General features: G+C 43.7%; 1 protein-coding gene across 1 annotated transcript in view; it reads left to right on the top strand.

Annotated features, from left to right (window-relative positions):
• FAM168A (family with sequence similarity 168 member A) overlaps nt 1–17718 on the top strand; it is a 348545-nt gene that overhangs the window by 66985 nt on the left and 263842 nt on the right. The window contains exon 2 of the mRNA XM_065420292.1: nt 8853–8947. The gene's annotated coding sequence lies outside the window, so the exon portion shown is untranslated. The remainder of the gene's footprint in view (nt 1–8852; nt 8948–17718) is intronic.

Genomic DNA, 17718 nt, shown 5'->3' with positions numbered 1-17718 from the left:
CTACCCTTTTAGGACTAGGCCATTGAAAAAGTGGTAATGAGGTAACTCCGGCAGTATTTAGAGCCCTCAGATTGTTATGTGAGAGAAGGGAGAAGGTGTAGCAGATTCTTGTGCTGTGACTTTTTTAACCTCTTCAGGCTTGTTTTGGTTTGCTTGTTTTGCTTAATCACCAGATCAAGGTTGCCAGTGCCAGTATGATCTAGCAGGAGGGCAGAAAAGCCCAACTTCATAACTATTGCCTTCTTTTTTGGTCTCAAGTCAGGTAGTGTAATTTTTCCAAGTACTGCTCTGTGTCACTTGGCTGGACGTGCTACAGGAAGGTTCAGCTCATACTCAGCTGTCTTATCGGATATAATTTGGTAACTATCTTTAAAAACAAAAAGCTAGGAACAAAGAATTAAATACTTGCTGAGCCTGAAAGCCTTCCAAAGTGGTGAATATATTTTCTTGTTTTATTTCCCATATTCTCTTTTAGGAGAAAACTTTTCGTTTGTTATCTATATGGTTTATCTCAACAATCCTAGCTAATGCCGTATTATTATCCCAATAATCATGGACTTAAGAGAAAATGTGAAATTGACAGTTTTAATGAAAAACACAAAATCTCACTGAAAAAACACAAAAACTCAATCTTTCTCTTGGGGTCTGGCTTCCTTTGCCGGAGGTGTGGGTGTGTCTTGAGCAGTTGACTTCACTGTGATAGGCATGAGAGGTGAGAGACAGGTGGTGCCTTTTTGAGAAGTAGCTGGCCTCCTCCTGAGCTCTTAGGTTGGAAGCCTACAGATACCACTGAGAGCAGGAGGAGAGAATGGAAATGAAAACATAAGAAGAGGGGACCTGACTCTCACAAGTATCTTTTGGAGGGAGGGCATTGTAGATCCCCTTTCTAATTTCCCTCTTAATGGCTTAGCCCCCTGTAGGCAGGTGAAACAAGAAGGCTGCCCTGTAGGTTGGACTGTTAGTATTAAAATCAGCAAGGGAAGTTGAAGGAACACAAGCACTTAGGAAAAAGAGGACCCTTGCCCCTCCCCCCAACATACCTCTTAGAGAAAACGATACTATTTTATTGACAGGTATTGTTTTTTTGAACAAATTATCCACCTTATTCGTGGAAACTTGAAATTAAAACTCCAGCCAGCTAAAAAGGGAGTGGCAAATATTTTGTTCAGGTGTGTACTGAAACATTTCTAGCACACTATAAAGCATTTTTTGGCTGGTAATTAAAATGCCATATTAAAATTTTAATGTCATGAAATTGGCCATTTGACTCCATTAAAAAATGTTGCTCTTTCCCATAACATTCATGATTTTCCAAAGTTGTCCCCTTCAAATTACTTTATCAGTCACGTCTAGCAAAACATAAGCAAATGTGGCTTTGGCTTGTGGTTGTCACTTCAAGTGTCTGGAGAACTCCTGTGAGGTTTCCCTTGCTATTTCTAATACCGTGCAAATCAAATCAAGGTAGCAATTATCCCAGACTTTTATCCAAGAGCATATTAAATGAAATCTCACTTTAATATAAAATTAAATATTTCCCCTAAGTAATAGCATCAAGACAACTAATATCTATGTGCAGCAATTTTTAAAGCATATGATACACATTTAGAATGATTATCAATAGCACAAATGAAAATCTAGCAGATGCAGCAAGAATATGATTGCTTTAAACCATATTAAGGATATGAAATGCTTGCCAATCTTATCACCCTAAAAGAAATTATTTTCCAGAGGTTTTAGAAACTTAAAAACAGCCAAACGAGTTGCATTGTACACCTATGTGATGGTCTCTGTCTAGCTGCACCTATTCCCTTTCCTTCCTCTTCCTTTTCTCAGGCCTTGTCTACACTACAGAGTTTTGTCAGCAACAGGCAGCTTTTGGCGACAAGACAGTGGAGGTGTACACACTGCAATGCGACTTTTGTCGACGAAACTCTGTAGTGTAGACAAGGCCTTACTCTCACCTGTGCTGATTAGGAGACTTCTGTCCCCTGCCCAAGTCTTATTTGAGATGTGGCTTCTGCAGCTTAGTCCTGTCTTTGTCAAGTGGCAGTGGTTTCTAGTACCACCATCCTTTGTTTCTGGCTGCTGTCAGAATGGCTTCCTAGGCCTCCCCTTTGAGCGATGCAAGTTTTGCACTGCCCACACCGGTGCTATGTTGGCGGGAGAGTGCTTCCGCTTCTCACCGAGGTGGAGTAATTATGCTGACGGGAGAGTGCTGTAATGTAGACTTACCCTTTATCTATACTGGCAGAGCACTCCTGTGGCTTGTCTGTACAGGATGTTGTTGTGTGGCAAGCCAGGGTCTGAATTTACAGTGCACCAGCTTGTGCAGTAACAGCCCATGTGGACGCTGCTACAGCACACCCAAAAGTGCCAGAATGCATTTTCGCTGCTACTATTTGTAAAGTGTAGTAAGTCAAACTACATTCTGGGACTTAGTGTGCCGTAGCAGTGTCCGCATGGGACATTAGTGTGGCAACCCAGTAGTGCTGGCGATTCTGAACACAGGTTACATCAGCAAAATTGTGTTCTTGCTGGAATAGCAAATTCCAGCCACCTACACTCCCCCAAACAAAATAAGCTATAGCAGCAAAAGTGCAGTTTTGATGGGATAAACTGCTTCCACGCTAGGGGCTTTTGCTGGTGCATCTCGGTTGGTCACAAATCGTACCCTTTATTGATATAGCTGTAAATCTCGCCCTATTCACCTCTTTTCCTTACTGCTGTGTTATTTATTAAAATTAGCCAGATTGATAATTCTGGGAAGCCTTAATTTATGTGTTCTTTCCCTTTTTCTCTAAAATTGAAAATCATTATTGTTATTAGTAAATATACACCTCTACCCCAATATAATGCTGTCCTTGGGAGCCCAAAAATCTTACCGCGTTATAGGTGAAACCGCGTTATATCAAACTTGCTTTGATCCGCCAGAGTGCGCAGCCCCGCCCCACCCGGAGCACTGCTTTACCGCGTTCTATCCAAATTTGTGTTATATCGAGTCACGTTATATCGGGGTAGAGGTGTATTGTGGTAGTGCCCAAATGCCCCAGTCAGGACTTGGGCCCCGTTGTGAAGGGCTCTGTACAAAGAGAAGACTATCCCTGATTTTGATGGGCTTACTGTCTAAAGATTCAAACAGAAAAAATGTGAGGATGTGGGCAGAACATACAAGCAAATGCGTATGGTGAAGAATTGCCATAGTTTTGTTAGTTACATTTAGTACTCTATAGAACTAGAGAAAAAGAGAATAGAAAGCAGGAAGAAGGACTATCACAACATGTCACTTGTGTAGCCATGAGCAGCAAGCTGGGTTTTCTAGACATCATGGCAGAGGTGAGTCTGGCAGAGGTGAGTGAAGGAGAATAAGTTAGTGGGTGTTCAGGTTTTATCAGGGAATTTTCCCCATGGATAAGCGGCACAATGGGAGAAAGCATGGAGATGTTTAAAGAAAAAACTGACTGGTTGTCAGTGGCAACAGGGTAAGTGTCATGATAGGTAATGAGTTCAGCTGAGCAGGATAGGGCTAAGTTTTGAAGGACCTTAAAAGGTAAAGACAAGAAGTTTACATTTGATGTGGAGGTGAAGAGGGAGCCAGTGGAGGGTTTCAAAAAGGGGGTTGATGTGGTCAGAGCAACGAGCCAAAATGATTTTAGCTGCACCAATCTATTGAATAGACTTGAGGGGAGGAAGGTTACATTAGTCAAGGTCAGAAAGGAGGAGGTTGCAGACATTCAGATGTGAAATGATGAGAACTCGAATGAGACTTTATCTACTGTCTCTGTGTGGACATAGAGGAAAGAGTGGATTTTAGAGAAGTGTAAGAAAAATTGCAAAGATTTAGAAATGGCCTGAATATACATGTCTACTGGGAGGGCCGAAATAAACAGGACTCCTAGGCTATGGGCCTGAGTGACGGGGTGGATGGTGGTGTTGTCCATGATGGTAGATAAAAAGGGGAGAGGGGAGGGTTTGTGGGGAGAATATTAAGAGCTCAGTTTTGGCCATGTTGAGTTTAAGATGATGACTGGACATCCACAAAGAGATGTTGAAAAGAGTTGTTGAGATACAAGGCTGGATGAAGGGAGATAGCATCAGTAGAGATTGATTTGTGAATCTACAGCATAGTGATGAGTTAAAGCCATGATTGTGGATAAGAGCAGGTATTAGAGTTATGACAAAGGAAGGACCCCAAAAAACAGGGCTGCAGGAGTAGGTTACAGTAGCTGTGTGCCCCTGACCTTCTGCCTTGACCTCCTATGAAGCAGCCAGGAAGCTAGGAGATGAGTAGAACAGTGAACCTTCTAATAATCTATAGGCCGTAGACACTAATGTCATATAAATAATAAGGGTTGGAGGAAACTCTTCAAGCCCTATCAAAGGGGGTTTGTTTCCATGGAGGGGATGACTGCCAAGCAGAACCAATGATAGACATTCCTCCCATCCAGTTGGTACATTGAGGCAGGCGGGAAGAGTTTGAAAATCCTCTTGCCATCCTCTGTAAGTATATGGAGCCCAGCTATATGGTTAGTAGGAGCGAGGAGGAGCTTTAGTGAGAGATTCATTAAGCAAGGCTGCTGACTTTGTAAGGCAGAAAAGAATAAAGATATAAGAAATGTTTTCAGACTTAAGTAAGTTTTGCTCTTGGGCTTTATTTGTTGAATTAAGTAGCAGTTGCAGAGAAATGTCCTTTGTAGACATAGAACCAGAAAGACAGCTGAATGGAAAGGGGTCAGTTGGCACCATAATTAATACAACTCTTTTGGAAAGCTGAATCTTCACCCAGTGTTTCCAATGCTTTTCAACCAACTAGTCTTGTGGAGGATGGAGAAAGAACAGCATGCTGGATGTTCTGTTCTTTCCCTTCCTTGCACCCAAACTTTTTTCTGCTATGCCTCTTCTCCACCCCCACCCCCCCAAATAATTATATAGTTGTCTAATTGTCCCTGAAGTTCAGGGAACTAAAACTGTAGCATAAGTCATCTTGATAAATGACGGTATGTATTCATGCAATGAAATTAAAACAAGGCTGTTATTTTTTATAGTTCTTGAAGTGGTAAGACTACTCTGAGTACAAGATGTGCTTGAAGAGGGAGTAATGCTGTGATACTGCAAAGCATGATGTGATGCAATTTGCCATGTCCATTGTTTCTGATGGAAGTCGCTTATAAGTTCATATGTCTCCAGACTATTATATTTGCTTGTATTAGAGGGTTACTAATGACTTTGAAGTAGAGGACTCTGAGCTGCAAATATAATACAAGGAACAGGTATGCTTATTATAAAGCAAAATACAGTAGTTCCTAGTTTTATCTGCCTTCCCTGTGCACTTTCAATAGGCTGATCTGTTACAGAACTGTTTGTGTGATGCACTCTCTCAACATAGCAATGTTAAGACTGTTAGAACATTTGAGTTACAGTAAGACCATGTGTATGTTATGGGGACTGTAGCAATGCCATTATAACCTCGTTGTGTAGACAAAGCCTGCACGGACAGAAGGGGTTTTTCCATCATTGTAGGAACACTGCCTCCCTGAGTGGATGGTAGCTAGAGTTTAACTAGGGGCATAATACTGGAGGTTAGGTCAGCAGGGCTATGGTGCTCAGTGGTGTGGATTTTTCATATTGCTGAGTGCTCTACTGTAGCTACGTGAACCTAAATTTTAAGTATAGACCAGGCCTAAAAGTGCTGTTGTTTGACTCTCTTCCAAAGGTGTAGGACAAATGGTGTGTATATAGTGTTTGTGAGAGGTGACTCCAGGCACTTTAGTAAAAGCTAAGATTTATATCTTCATTCTGGGCTTCCCGTTTGTTTCATATTTAACTCCCTTTCTTCTTGCTGCTATTGAAGCACCTTCTGTCTGGGAGGCTGAATGAGTCCTCAATAAGGCTACGTTTTAGTCACAGATATTTTTAGTAAAAGTCATGGACAGGTCACAGGCCGTAAACAAAAATTCACGGCCCATGACCTGTCCATGACTTTTAGTAAAAATACCCACCGTAACTAAAACTTGGGCGGGGGACTGCGGGTGCTTGGGGGTGGTCAGGGGGTGCTGGGGAAGGTGACCCGGGATCCCTGCTGGTGCTGGGGGAGGGAGGGTTGGCGGGGCTGGCAGGGACTTCCTACCCGGCTCCACATCCCTGCAGCTCCTCCGCTGCTCCTGCCACAAGTGCCGGCTGCCGCAGCTCCCATTGGCCAGGAACCACAGCCAATGGGAGCTGCAGGGGCGGGGCCTGCGGGTGCTGGCAGCGCATGGTGCGGAGACCCCCCTCCCCACTGCCTAGGAGCTGCACCCCCCACATACTCCCAACCCCCTGCCCCTAGCCCCCTCCCACACTCCCAAACTACTGCTGGCCCAGGGGCCAGCCACTACAGAAGTCACGGGGGTCATGGAAAGTCATGGAATCCGTGACCTCTGTGACAGACGAGCAGCCTTAGTCAGCAAGGCAGCAATACTGTAGTTCAAGCTGAGATGGCCTTGCCACTCTAAAGCAATTCTCAGACATTTTCCTTGAGCCACTTTCCATCATGCCTTGTTTTATCCTAAAGGGGACTTCTTTTTTTTTTTTTTTTTTAAGTTAAAGTTGTCTCAGTGGTTAGACTTAATGAGAAATATTTAATATGGATCTTTTGGTGCTTGGATAATTCAAAAACAACTTGGTTTTAAGATTTCAAATTTACCATGCACTCAGTCCTCAGTAAGGTAGGTGGGTGAGGTTAGGTAGGTGAACTGCAGAGCGCAAAAAATAAAAAAATCTTTGACTCTTCTTTGATGCATAAAGAACTCCATTTTTACTAAGCTTTCTTTCCTGCCTTTATTTTCTATTTTTAGAAATTCCAATTCTTTGCTTCCATGATTTTCTCTGTAGAACTTAGATTATGATATCACCAGAGACTGAAACCTGATCAGTACAGAGAGGAGAGGATGTTAAGTTTAGAACATTTTTTTTGTTAAAACATGTTGAAGTATGAATTCCTGACAAGCAGCTGGAAGAAAATCTTTCTATGAAAGATGCAACCTATTTCCCCCCCTCAATTTGAGGGCTGGGAAAGCTGTAGCTCGGGTTTCAGCCTGTTGCAGTATTGCTGTCTTGTTCTAGTTCTCTTGACTTCCATATGGTTCTCTGGCAGGCTGGATAAAAATATTTTTTTTAATTGATTTTTATTTACATATTTTCTTTTTAAAAATATACCTATTTAAAAATTAAATTTGAAATTATGACAACCTGTGTTAAGATCTAAACGTACCATCGCTTGTTAAAATAATTGAATTTAAATATTTAAGCAGTATATTTGCTGCCAAAGATTTAAAGAAAGTCAAACCATTTGACTGATGGAAGTCACTGGCTCAGCACCTGGAACCAGAGTTTGTTGAAGTGCTAAATGAGCTTTGGCAGCAGTAGCCTCTTCTGCAAGTGCAGAGACACTGTTTTCTTCGATTCAGTTTATTCAGCTAGTCAGTTCAATAATTAATTCATTCAAAGTTGAGAAACCAATTGCAGGAAAGCTTGTTTTCCTCGTCCAATCTATGAATAAAAATGAGGCCTGAGTGGATGAGATCTACTAGTTCTAAAACCTTGAAAGGATGTGGTGGCCAGAAACAATAAGATCAGTTCATGAACTACAATTAATACTTCCTTTGTTTAATAAATTGATTATTTTTAAATGCAAAACATATTTGATAAATTTACTTTATTTTCTGGCATATCCAGCACATTTAATTAATTATAAAAAACAAATTTTAAATGTTGTTTTTGTGAATTTACAATTGAATTCTAGTTTCCATCCAAATGTAGATTGACACAAACCATGAGTAAAAAAAAAAATGAATCACCTGATAAATAAAAAATGCATCATTTACCATTTTCTAACATAATATATCTAAAAGTTAAGAATCTGATTAAATGTATGTTAGGTTACAGAACTGCTTAAATAAATGTGAATAGATGCTATGTATCCTTCTGGTTATCAAAAAGAAGCACCAATTTAGTGTGCAGGATATATTTAGTTATAACATGTTTTAATGGTTACCAACCAGTGAAAATCAGCATTTATTTAGGGGAATAACTTAAAAAGTACAAATGAAAAACAAATTCAAATAGATTATTTAAATCAAGGTTTCCTGCTTGCTGATTAAAATCGTGATTGTACTTGGTGATTTAAAAGACCAATTTAAATCTGCTGCCCTCCTTCTGCAGCAAAATATAGAGAAGTCATAGATTTTTAAGGCCATAAGGGACTATTTTATCATTTAGTCTGACCTCTTTGAATAGCATAGGCCATACTGAATGAAACTGTAATTCCTGCATCAAGCCCATAATTTCTTGGTGAGCTAGAGCATATCATTTCCGAAAGCCATACAAACTTGATTTAAAGACTTCAAGTGATGGAGAATCCACTACACCCCTTGATATCAAGACTTCGATATATCTAAGGTGAAAAACAAACAGCAAAAACAACCAACCTCCTCATTTTTCAAGGGGTACATACCTTGAGGTTGTCTTGATACATAATAAAAGTTCCTTAAAGAATTGCATAATACCCATGCATAATGTCGATTTGCCTAATAATAGGTGCAAAAAAGTCTCGGTAACCATTTAAACCTTGGCATCTCACTCCCAGCCTGGTTGTTGGCTATGGTAGTGGTCCCATCTGGTGTGTCTCCCTACTCCTTCTTCCTTACAGGCTGTACTTTTTAAACTTCCGTGTTTCTCCCTTTGTTGGGGTGCAGATGGAGAGCACTTCTGTGCTTGTTTCCCCACCCTTTTGCTGCAAACATTGATGCTGTCTGTTTGATAGGAGCGCTCTTCAGCTGTGAAATCTTATAATTCTCTTTTTTGTTTTGCTGTTTTAGAATTGTGGAATGCTGTGAAGACTTTAAGTGCCCTGCAGCATTAGGCAGATTACTATCTGGATTATCTTCAGCACAACGAAATTCATATACAAGAGGTATCAGACCAATGGCTTACCCTCACCCTCAGATTGCACCATTGTAGACTAGACTCGTATATTAGATCCTTCTTCCCGCTTCCGCCATAGTGTTGCCAAATTGGTAATATTTTAAAACCAGACACTCCTATTTTAAAACCAGACACTCCAGGAGGAGTGCTAGACACTCCAGGAGGAGTGCTGGAACCTCCCCTGCTCCGCCTCTTCCCCCGAGGCCTTGCCCCGCCCCATCTCTTCCCCTGAGGCTCCGCCCCGTCCACTCCTCTTCCCTCCTCCCTCCGTCACTCGCTGCATATCCCCTCCCAACCCCCCAACCACCCCCCCCCCCGGGTCAGGAGGGACTCGCCTGCTTTGCCAAGGCTGGGAGCTGCAGCTGCCCAACGCAGGTAGGAGGTGGCCTCAGCTGAGTAGAAGCTGGTGCAGGTGATGACCCAGCTCCTCCCCTGCCCACAGTAACTGGACTTTGGGTGTCCGGTCAGTAGAGCTGACCGGACACTGTCAGGTCTCCTTTTCGACCAGACTTTCGAAAACCGGGCACCTGGCCACCCTATCCCTCCCCAACCTGAAAAATTAAAGGGATAGGCACTTAATAAATTTGTCCAGGAGCAGACTGTTTTTAAATTGCTAGTGTTTACTGCCCACCTGAACCTTATTTGTATTATATAGAACTGTATTACATTTAATATTGAACAGTTAGTCACAGAGTCAAGAAATGCGAAAGGTAAGAATCCAATAGCAGTGTTGTTTAACTCAGTTGCATCCTTTATGGTGCGTATTTTATGACAAAAAATGGTGCAATAGATTAAACTGTACTTTACTTTAAATCAGCAAATTGGAAACAGAACATGCTATGTATGTGTAACACAGTCGAGGTTAGCACTGCTATTAGAACCTTAATGTTTGCATTTCCTCATTTTGTGGTTTTAATTGGGAAGCCTTAGTGTTGTACTAACACAGAATTTAAACTTTGTTTGTTTTTTAAAAATAAAAATGGAAAAAAACCTACCCTTGCCCATGCTTACAAGTGGCAATGAGATGATCCCAGTAAGGCTTTGGGGTGAATGGTTTAGCAGCAGAGTTACTCCCCATTTATTTCTATCATGGTTTGCTGTCAAACAGTTTTCTGATGGCTTACATTGTAACAGCTTTTTCTTTTCAATAGAAAAAGACAAACTTATTTTTAAACGAAAGCTTTGCAAATAATGTAGAATGTAAACTGGTGCAGGGACTGTCCTTTTACTATTTGTTTGTAGAGTGCCTAGCATGATGGGGAGACCTGACCTGCTTAAGGCCTCTAGATACCAATAGATTATGCAGCGGAACCAAATGTGCCATTACTTAGGAATAGGTGAAAATTACAGGCTTTTTGGAGGGGGGAGAGAGAGGATTCTGCCTGCTTGCTTCTCCTGCATTTTTTGCTGCATTCTAAGTATTCTGACCTTTAACTTTAAAAAAAACAAACAAACAAAAAAACCATTAGCTTCCAATATAGAGAGATAACAGCAGAAACATGTGTTCTGTTTCCCACTCAAACCAGCATTGTTCAACTCGACCTGGGTTTTGGCAATAGCAGCAGCAAAGGTGGCTACTCTGTACTCTTGCACTCCATTCACTTCACTTTGCACATATATTAAGCACATTAAATTATTAAGCACAGGCAATTTTTTTTTAAAAAGGGAAATTAAGTGCAAAAAACAATGTGAATATGTAACCCACACACCTTCTGGGTGTGGTGTTCTGTCCCATCTAGTGGCATGGAGACCACTTAAAGAGAGAGAGAGAGAAAATGAGTCTGCTCTACAGCCTTAGGCCTGGTCTACACTAACCCCCAACTTCGAACTAAGGTACGCAACTTCAGCTACGTGAATAACGTAGCTGAAGTCGACATACCTTAGTTCGAACTTACCGCGGTTCAGACGCGGTCCACACGCGGCAGGCAGGCTCCCCGTCGACTCCGCGGTACTCCTCTCGCCGAGCTGGAGTACCGCAGTCGGCGGCGAGCGCTTCCGGGATCGATTTATCGCGTCCAGACCAGACGCGATAAATCGAACCCGGAACTTCGATTCCCAGCCGCCGAACTAGCGGCTGGGTGTAGACAAGGCCTTAGCTAAGAGCCAGTTGGCTTTTAGCTCATGTAGTAGAGCAGGGATCGGCAACCTTTCAGAAGCGGTGTGCCGAGTCTTCATTTTTTCACTCTAATTTAAGGTTTCGCGTGCCGGTAATACATTTTAACGTTTTTAGAAGGTCTCTTTCTATAAGTCTATAATATATAACTAAACTATTGTTGTATGTAAAGTAAATAGGTTTTTAAAATGTTTAAGAAGCTTCATTTAAAATTAAATTAAAATGCAGAGCCCCCTGGACTGGTGGCCAGGACCCATGCAGTGTGAGTGCCACTGAAAATCAGCTCGCGTGGCACAGGTTGCCTACCCCTGCAGTAGAGGCTCATGCACTAAGCTTCAAAGGTCCCAGGTTAAATCCTGCCTGCTGATGACCAGGGTCTGTCGGCGTTAGAAATGCAATGTAAATGTCACACAGTCATCATAAAATGTCAGGAAATGTAAAAGTAAATGGTATTTCTAGAGCCAAATCATGTATATTTTATGGTATACATGTTACAAAAAAATGTAGTTCTCTCCACGTTTAACAAGAATCACATCACCTTATCAAGAAACAAAAATCTTTCTTCCAGGCCCTTCTTCTCACACATCTCAACTACTACATTTCTTCCTCTCCAGCTTTGATAAATCCCATATTGCCCCTCTTATATCCATTTTAAAATGCTATTGCAAAGATCATATTCCTGGCTCATTGCTTCAGCAATAATCTCTTTGCATCCTCTGATGGTACCTACTTCTCCATTGCATCAAACACAGACTACTTGCCTTCACCCCCAAGGCTCTTTGCCGCCTATCCCTGTCATGCCTATCATCGGTTGTATTGTATTAAGATGCCGACCTCCACCACCGTGCAGCCAGTGATTCAAGCCTTTTTTCCCTATTTGTGAATTTTCAGAGCTTTTGTGCTTTCTTCTATCTTTTCTCATGCATGGGAGTAGCTCCCCATAAACATCTGCAAAGCCACCTCATTGTCCTCCTTCAAAGCTCTCCTTAAAATGCTCCTCTGCCACGATACGTACAAAAAACGGTGAGAATTATTAGACAGTGGGTGTGCTCAGACCACTGCTTTTCTTACTGACCAACATTATCTCATTGTTACCTTGTGCTCCCACCTGTTTGTAGTACCCAACTGTTGAGTCACATTGTATACTTCAGTTGTAAATTTTTCAGGGCAGGGTCTATCTCTTTGTTATGTGTTTGTGCAGTGCTTTCCACAACGTGGCCCTGATTTGACCGAGACTTTAGGTATTCCCACAATACAAACAATAATAGCATTAACATTGCTATGGCCATCTTCGTGTTTGCATTTCCAGTTTAACTATGCAACCTTAATGTAGATTTTAATTCTATTTTGAATATACGTTTTATGAAAAACTTTACAAAATGAAGTTGTAGTGAAATGTGCTTACTAAAATTATTTGTTCTTTGTGGTCTTGGCTTTGAGTAATCTCTGATCATTACCACAGCCTTGTCCTGGCATAAACTTCTTTGGTAAATCAATTTTAATGAAGGATTTTAGTTCTTGGCCCGCTAGAATTTGGAGTAAATTATTACTGGGAAATAAAGATACACTACCATTAGTTTACTATTCTGAAGTTTTCAGCCCAGTGCGTAAGAATGACTGTTGCTTTAGTCCTGAGTAGACTGACTGGATAGCTGAGGATTACAACCTTGCCTGAGTACCATTGCCTAGTGGGCTGTGTGTAGGTCATGTTACCCTAAGACATTGTTTTGTATTTCAAAGAATCTTGAAAAATTTCACGTTAACAAAGTGAAAGCACAGTTTAAAAAATACCACTTTTAAGCGGGTTATTAGAGTTGGTTGTTGGGAAAGGAACATAACTTACTGACTGATGGTTTGAGCCTTTTCTTGGGCAGTACTTTAGACCTGAATGAGATCTGAAAGTTCCTTAAAATATTGTTTCCAACCATTCGCTTCAGAGTTAATTGGGATTTTTTTGGATCAAAGCTACTAAGCAGGAAATAAACAAAATGGTTTTCTAATAATTGTTCTTTATATCAATTGTCACACAAAAAAATCTGTGTATATTTAAAAATCCGTCTTGTCTTTGTCAGTGATTTAATAAACATTTCTAGTGATTTTTTACATTATATTATTCTTATGCAATGTGTGTGGATGCAATTTGGCATATGGTTACAAGGCTTTGTTTAAACTCAAACTCTTTGGTCTGCACTTCAAAATGCACAGGAGATTTATGAGCTTAATTCTCATGAACACTAACAGTGATTCTTCTTCGAGTGCTTGTTCATGTAATTTCCAATCAGGTGTGTGTGTGCCACGTGCACAGTCACCGGAAAGTTTTCCCTTAGCAGCTCCCATCGGGTCGGCTATGGAGCCCCCTGGAGTGGCGCCTTCATGGCACTCAATATATGACCCAGCCGACCCGGCCCCTTCTCAGTTCCTTCTGACCGCCAGTGACGGTCGGTGGAATTGCGATCACTTGCCTAGCATTCTTTCATATAGTTAGCTTAGCCTAGTTTCATTGTAGTTAGTCTTAGTTGTTAGTATATATAGTGAGGTTTGGGAGCGGGGTTTCTCCAATCCTAAGCCGCCGCTCCCTTGGGCTCTGGGGTATGCCGTGAGCCCAAGGCTTTAAACCCTGTGGAACCTGCAGCAAGCCTATGCCAACGAGCGACGCCCACGACTTGTCTGGGGGAGGCGCACCAGACAGATAGGTGCAAGATCTGCAGGGCTTTCTGCCCCAGAACTAAAAAGGAGCAAGATTTCCGATTGAAGCAGTTGCTCATGGAATCCGCCCTTTGTCCCCAGTCTGCTGCGGACCGCCAGAACCCCGCACGAAGGGCGTCCTTACGGAGTGCCCTGACATTGGTACGTGACACGGTGCCGACGAAGAACTCTAGTTTAAAAGACCCTCGGCAGTGGCACCTCTCCAGCACTGCATGATGCACAGACGACTCTGCGCCGCTTGCATTCACCAGTGCCGTACAAGCGGCATAGAAAGCCAGCAGGGGGCACTCCCCAGTGCAAAAAGCAGCGGGACCTGCAGGTGCTGTACCAGTGCGTTCCGTGAAGGAGCACTCGGCGTCCAAGCACCAAGAGTCAGCGCCGTCAACTTCAGTTCCCACGGGGGGACGATTGAGTCCAGCGCACAGTGACTCCCAGGATGGGCAGTGCCAGGTGGAGGAGTTGGGGTTACCTCCACCACAGACACTTTTGAAGCCGTCAGAGACTTAATAGCGACGACAGCTCCTTAGCCCCTGGTGGTCAGAGATAAGCCCCTGGCGCCACCGCAACTGGCGCCATCTAGGGACAAGCCGGCCATGATGCGGCGGTCACCCTCTCCTGCCTGGCACCATTTGCCTCGGCACCGCTCCAGATCACCATTGACAAGGCACCGTTTTCCGGCAACGGACTCCGTGAGGGGTTCCCCGGCACCAGCAGAACGATGCTTCCTTTCCCCGGCACCGATGAGGGAGTGGCACCGATCCCCGGCTCCGAGAGAGGACAGGCACTGCTCCCCAGCACCGGATTCTCTGCAGTCCCTGGCCCAGGCATCTCTACACCAGTCCCCCGCATCATCAACTTGGCACCGGTCCCTGGCGCAGTACCATACAGCACCACTGTGGTCATCACAGTCAAGATCCGTGTCTTCGGACTCGGATGGTGACTCGTACTATTCCCGTTGCAGCAGGCATAGATCCGACAAGCGACAAAGGGAAGCACCAATGGCATGGCAATCCCAGTGGCTGCCTCTTGGGTAATGGCCTTTTTGGACCCCCTGGGCTTGCCATCGGGCCCATGGCTCCTTTTCCAGGGGCTCCCGTTCGGTGGCCTGCTGCACCGATCATCCCAGACAGTCAAGGATCAACCTATGTCCCATGGATCCGAGGTGACCTTGGCACAAGCCCCACAGCCGGCCCAGGTCGCCGGCGAGGCAACTCTGAGGCACGACCCATTACAAGGCCAGGCTACTGCCACCTTGGCCACGGTTGCCACAGAGGCCTCAGATGCTGAACTGGAGGAGGTCAGGGAGCTGGAGGGTCAGGAGGACCCTGTACCACCTCTGGCCTCCTCATCTTTGTCCCAGGTGTGCCCAGCAGCATATACCTCCTCTCTAGGCGTCTATACCACTCATTCTACAGCACCTTCTGTATCTGAAACATCAAGGCCTGGCAGTGTCATCCATCAAGGTACATCTCGCTGCTATCTCAGCCTTCAACCCAGGAGTGTCCGGCAGATCCGTATTTGCTAATCTCATGGTAGGCCATTTCCTCAAGGGTCTGGAATGCCTACATCCTCAGACTAGACAGCCTATCCTGGCGTGGGACCACAATCTGGTCCTCTCCAAATTAATGGGGCCCCATTTTGAACCACTAGCGACTTGCTCCCTTCTTTATCTATTGTGGAAGGTAACCTTCCTGGTCACCATCACATCAGCCAGGAGGGTGTCAGAGCTAAAGGCCCTTATCTTCGATCCACCCTACACAGTCTTCCACAAGAATAAGGTGCAACTCAGGCCTCACCCAGCCTTTCTTCCCAAGGTAGTGTCATTCTTTCATACTAGCCAAGACATTTTTCTGCCTGTCTTCTATCCTAAGCCTCATGCCAGTAACCGTGAGCAGAGGCTACACTCAGGGGATGTTTGGCGGGCACTAGCATTTTACATCGAGTGCACTAAACCGTTCAGGAAGTCGAACCAGCTGTTCGTAGCGGTGGCAGACCAGATGAAAGGACTCCCAGTCTCATCTCAAAGAATATCTTCCTGGATCCTGCCCTGCATCTGTACATGCTATGAGCTGGCCAAGGTCCCAGCCCCGGCACTTATGGCACATTCCACGAGGGCACAGGCCTTGTCAGCGGTGTTCCTGGCCCAGGTCCCGATACAAGAAATTTGCAGGACAGCAACATGGTCCTCTCTGCATACGTTCACCTCTCATTATGCTGTTACCCAGCACGCCAGCGATGATGCAGCATTCAGCAGAGCGGTGCTCCAATCAGCGATTCCTTAACTCCGACCCCATCTCCATGATAGAGCTTGGGAGTCACCTGATTGGAATTGACATCAACAAGCACTAGAAGAAGAAAAAACAGTTACTCACCTTCTTGTAACTGCTGTTCTTTGAGATGTGTTGTTCATGTCCATTCCAATACCCACTCTCCTACCCCTCTGTCATAGTAGGCGGCAAGAAGGAACTGAGGAGGGGCCAGGTCGGCAGGGTCATAAATTGAGCGCCATGAAGGCGCCACTCCAGGAGGCTCCACAGCTGACCTGACTTTCTGGCGACTGTGCACGCGGCGCGCACACACCTGATTTGGAATGGACATGAACAACACATCTCGAAGAACCACAGTTATGAGAAGGTGAGTAACTTTTTTTTTTCTCTGATAGTAAGTGCAATATAGTAATTTCATGATGTTGTGGTCCATGCTGCTTTGCTTTATTAGGTATGGAATGCTTCAGAGCTAAAGTTCCAATGAACCGTCTCATCAGCAGTTGGTGCATAACTGCCTGTTGTGGCGTAACTACCTAACTTGGCTCCTGTTCCCTGACTGGCAAGCAACTCTTCCATGCTCTACTGCTCCAGTGTTCTTGTATTACCTTCCTTTGGAGGAGGTGTTTTCCTTTGGATGGGAAAAGTGATATGGAAGATGATTTCCATAGGTGAGGGCTAGATGGGTCAAAGTCCTTTTAAATCTGTTAAACTTGCTTAGAAACTGAGGAGAGATTCCTCAAACTTGTCCTTGGAGGAATCTAGTTCTGTTGACTATAAGGGATGGATCAGTATTGCCTTTAGGCCATGTCTAGAATAGGAAAATAGGTTGTGTTATAGAACAAGTTAGCTAATATTTTTAAACAACCTATTTTCCTTGTCTTGACGAAGCCTTAGAGCACAGTACTGACTCCAGGACAAATAAGGAGCTCTTACAGATGAACTTGTCTGTGAATCTTGAGGCTATACTCGTCCACAAGATTCTGAAGAATGTGATAGAAATGTGGCTATATACTCATTCAACCCTTGAGGCATCTACACAGGTGGAGCATATGTACCTTTGCTATTACTCCCAGCTGCTTCAAGAGTTTAGTATTGGAGACAACAGTGGACAAATAGAGAATTGGTATGGCTCCCAGCTTGGTGTCCCTGTGTCATGATGCATGTGTTGGAGTTGGGTAGAAGAAAAAGCAGACTTGCCATGTGCATCAAAACCAACCAGTCCTGTATGGGGAATTATCAGTTTGACTTGTAAAGGCCAGAAAATTAATAAATCTCTACACAGCAGCAACAATTTGTGTAGTGAGTGTGCTGAGAGCCATTGAACAAAACTGTAAACTCTGTATGTGATGAAAAGCACTTTAAGCCAGAGGATGTGGCAGCACCTGTAGTTCCAGCACCTATGGCTGTTCTAGGAACAGAACCCTCAAGCGTGCTTTCTTGCATTTACTTCAGCCAGAGTTGCGTCAATAGCTTGATGACTTATTATATGACAGAAGGAGCATCTTTGGCAAGAAAGCGGAGGCCATGTTGATCAAGCTAGAAGAATATGGCTGCTCTTCATTCCCTCTTAGACTCTGTCTTCTTCGTCTTCTCAGGCATTCTGGAGGTCATGGAAGGGTAAGGCATCCTTGAAAGTAAATCTGCTTAGCACAGTTCTAGGCTTTTGAGGACTTA

The sequence above is a fragment of the Emys orbicularis genome, chromosome 1, assembly GCF_028017835.1.
Source record: "Emys orbicularis isolate rEmyOrb1 chromosome 1, rEmyOrb1.hap1, whole genome shotgun sequence".
NCBI lineage: Eukaryota > Metazoa > Chordata > Testudines > Emydidae > Emys > Emys orbicularis.
The sequence above is the reverse complement of the archived record's forward strand: the minus strand, read 5'-3'. Positions and strand labels throughout refer to the sequence as shown.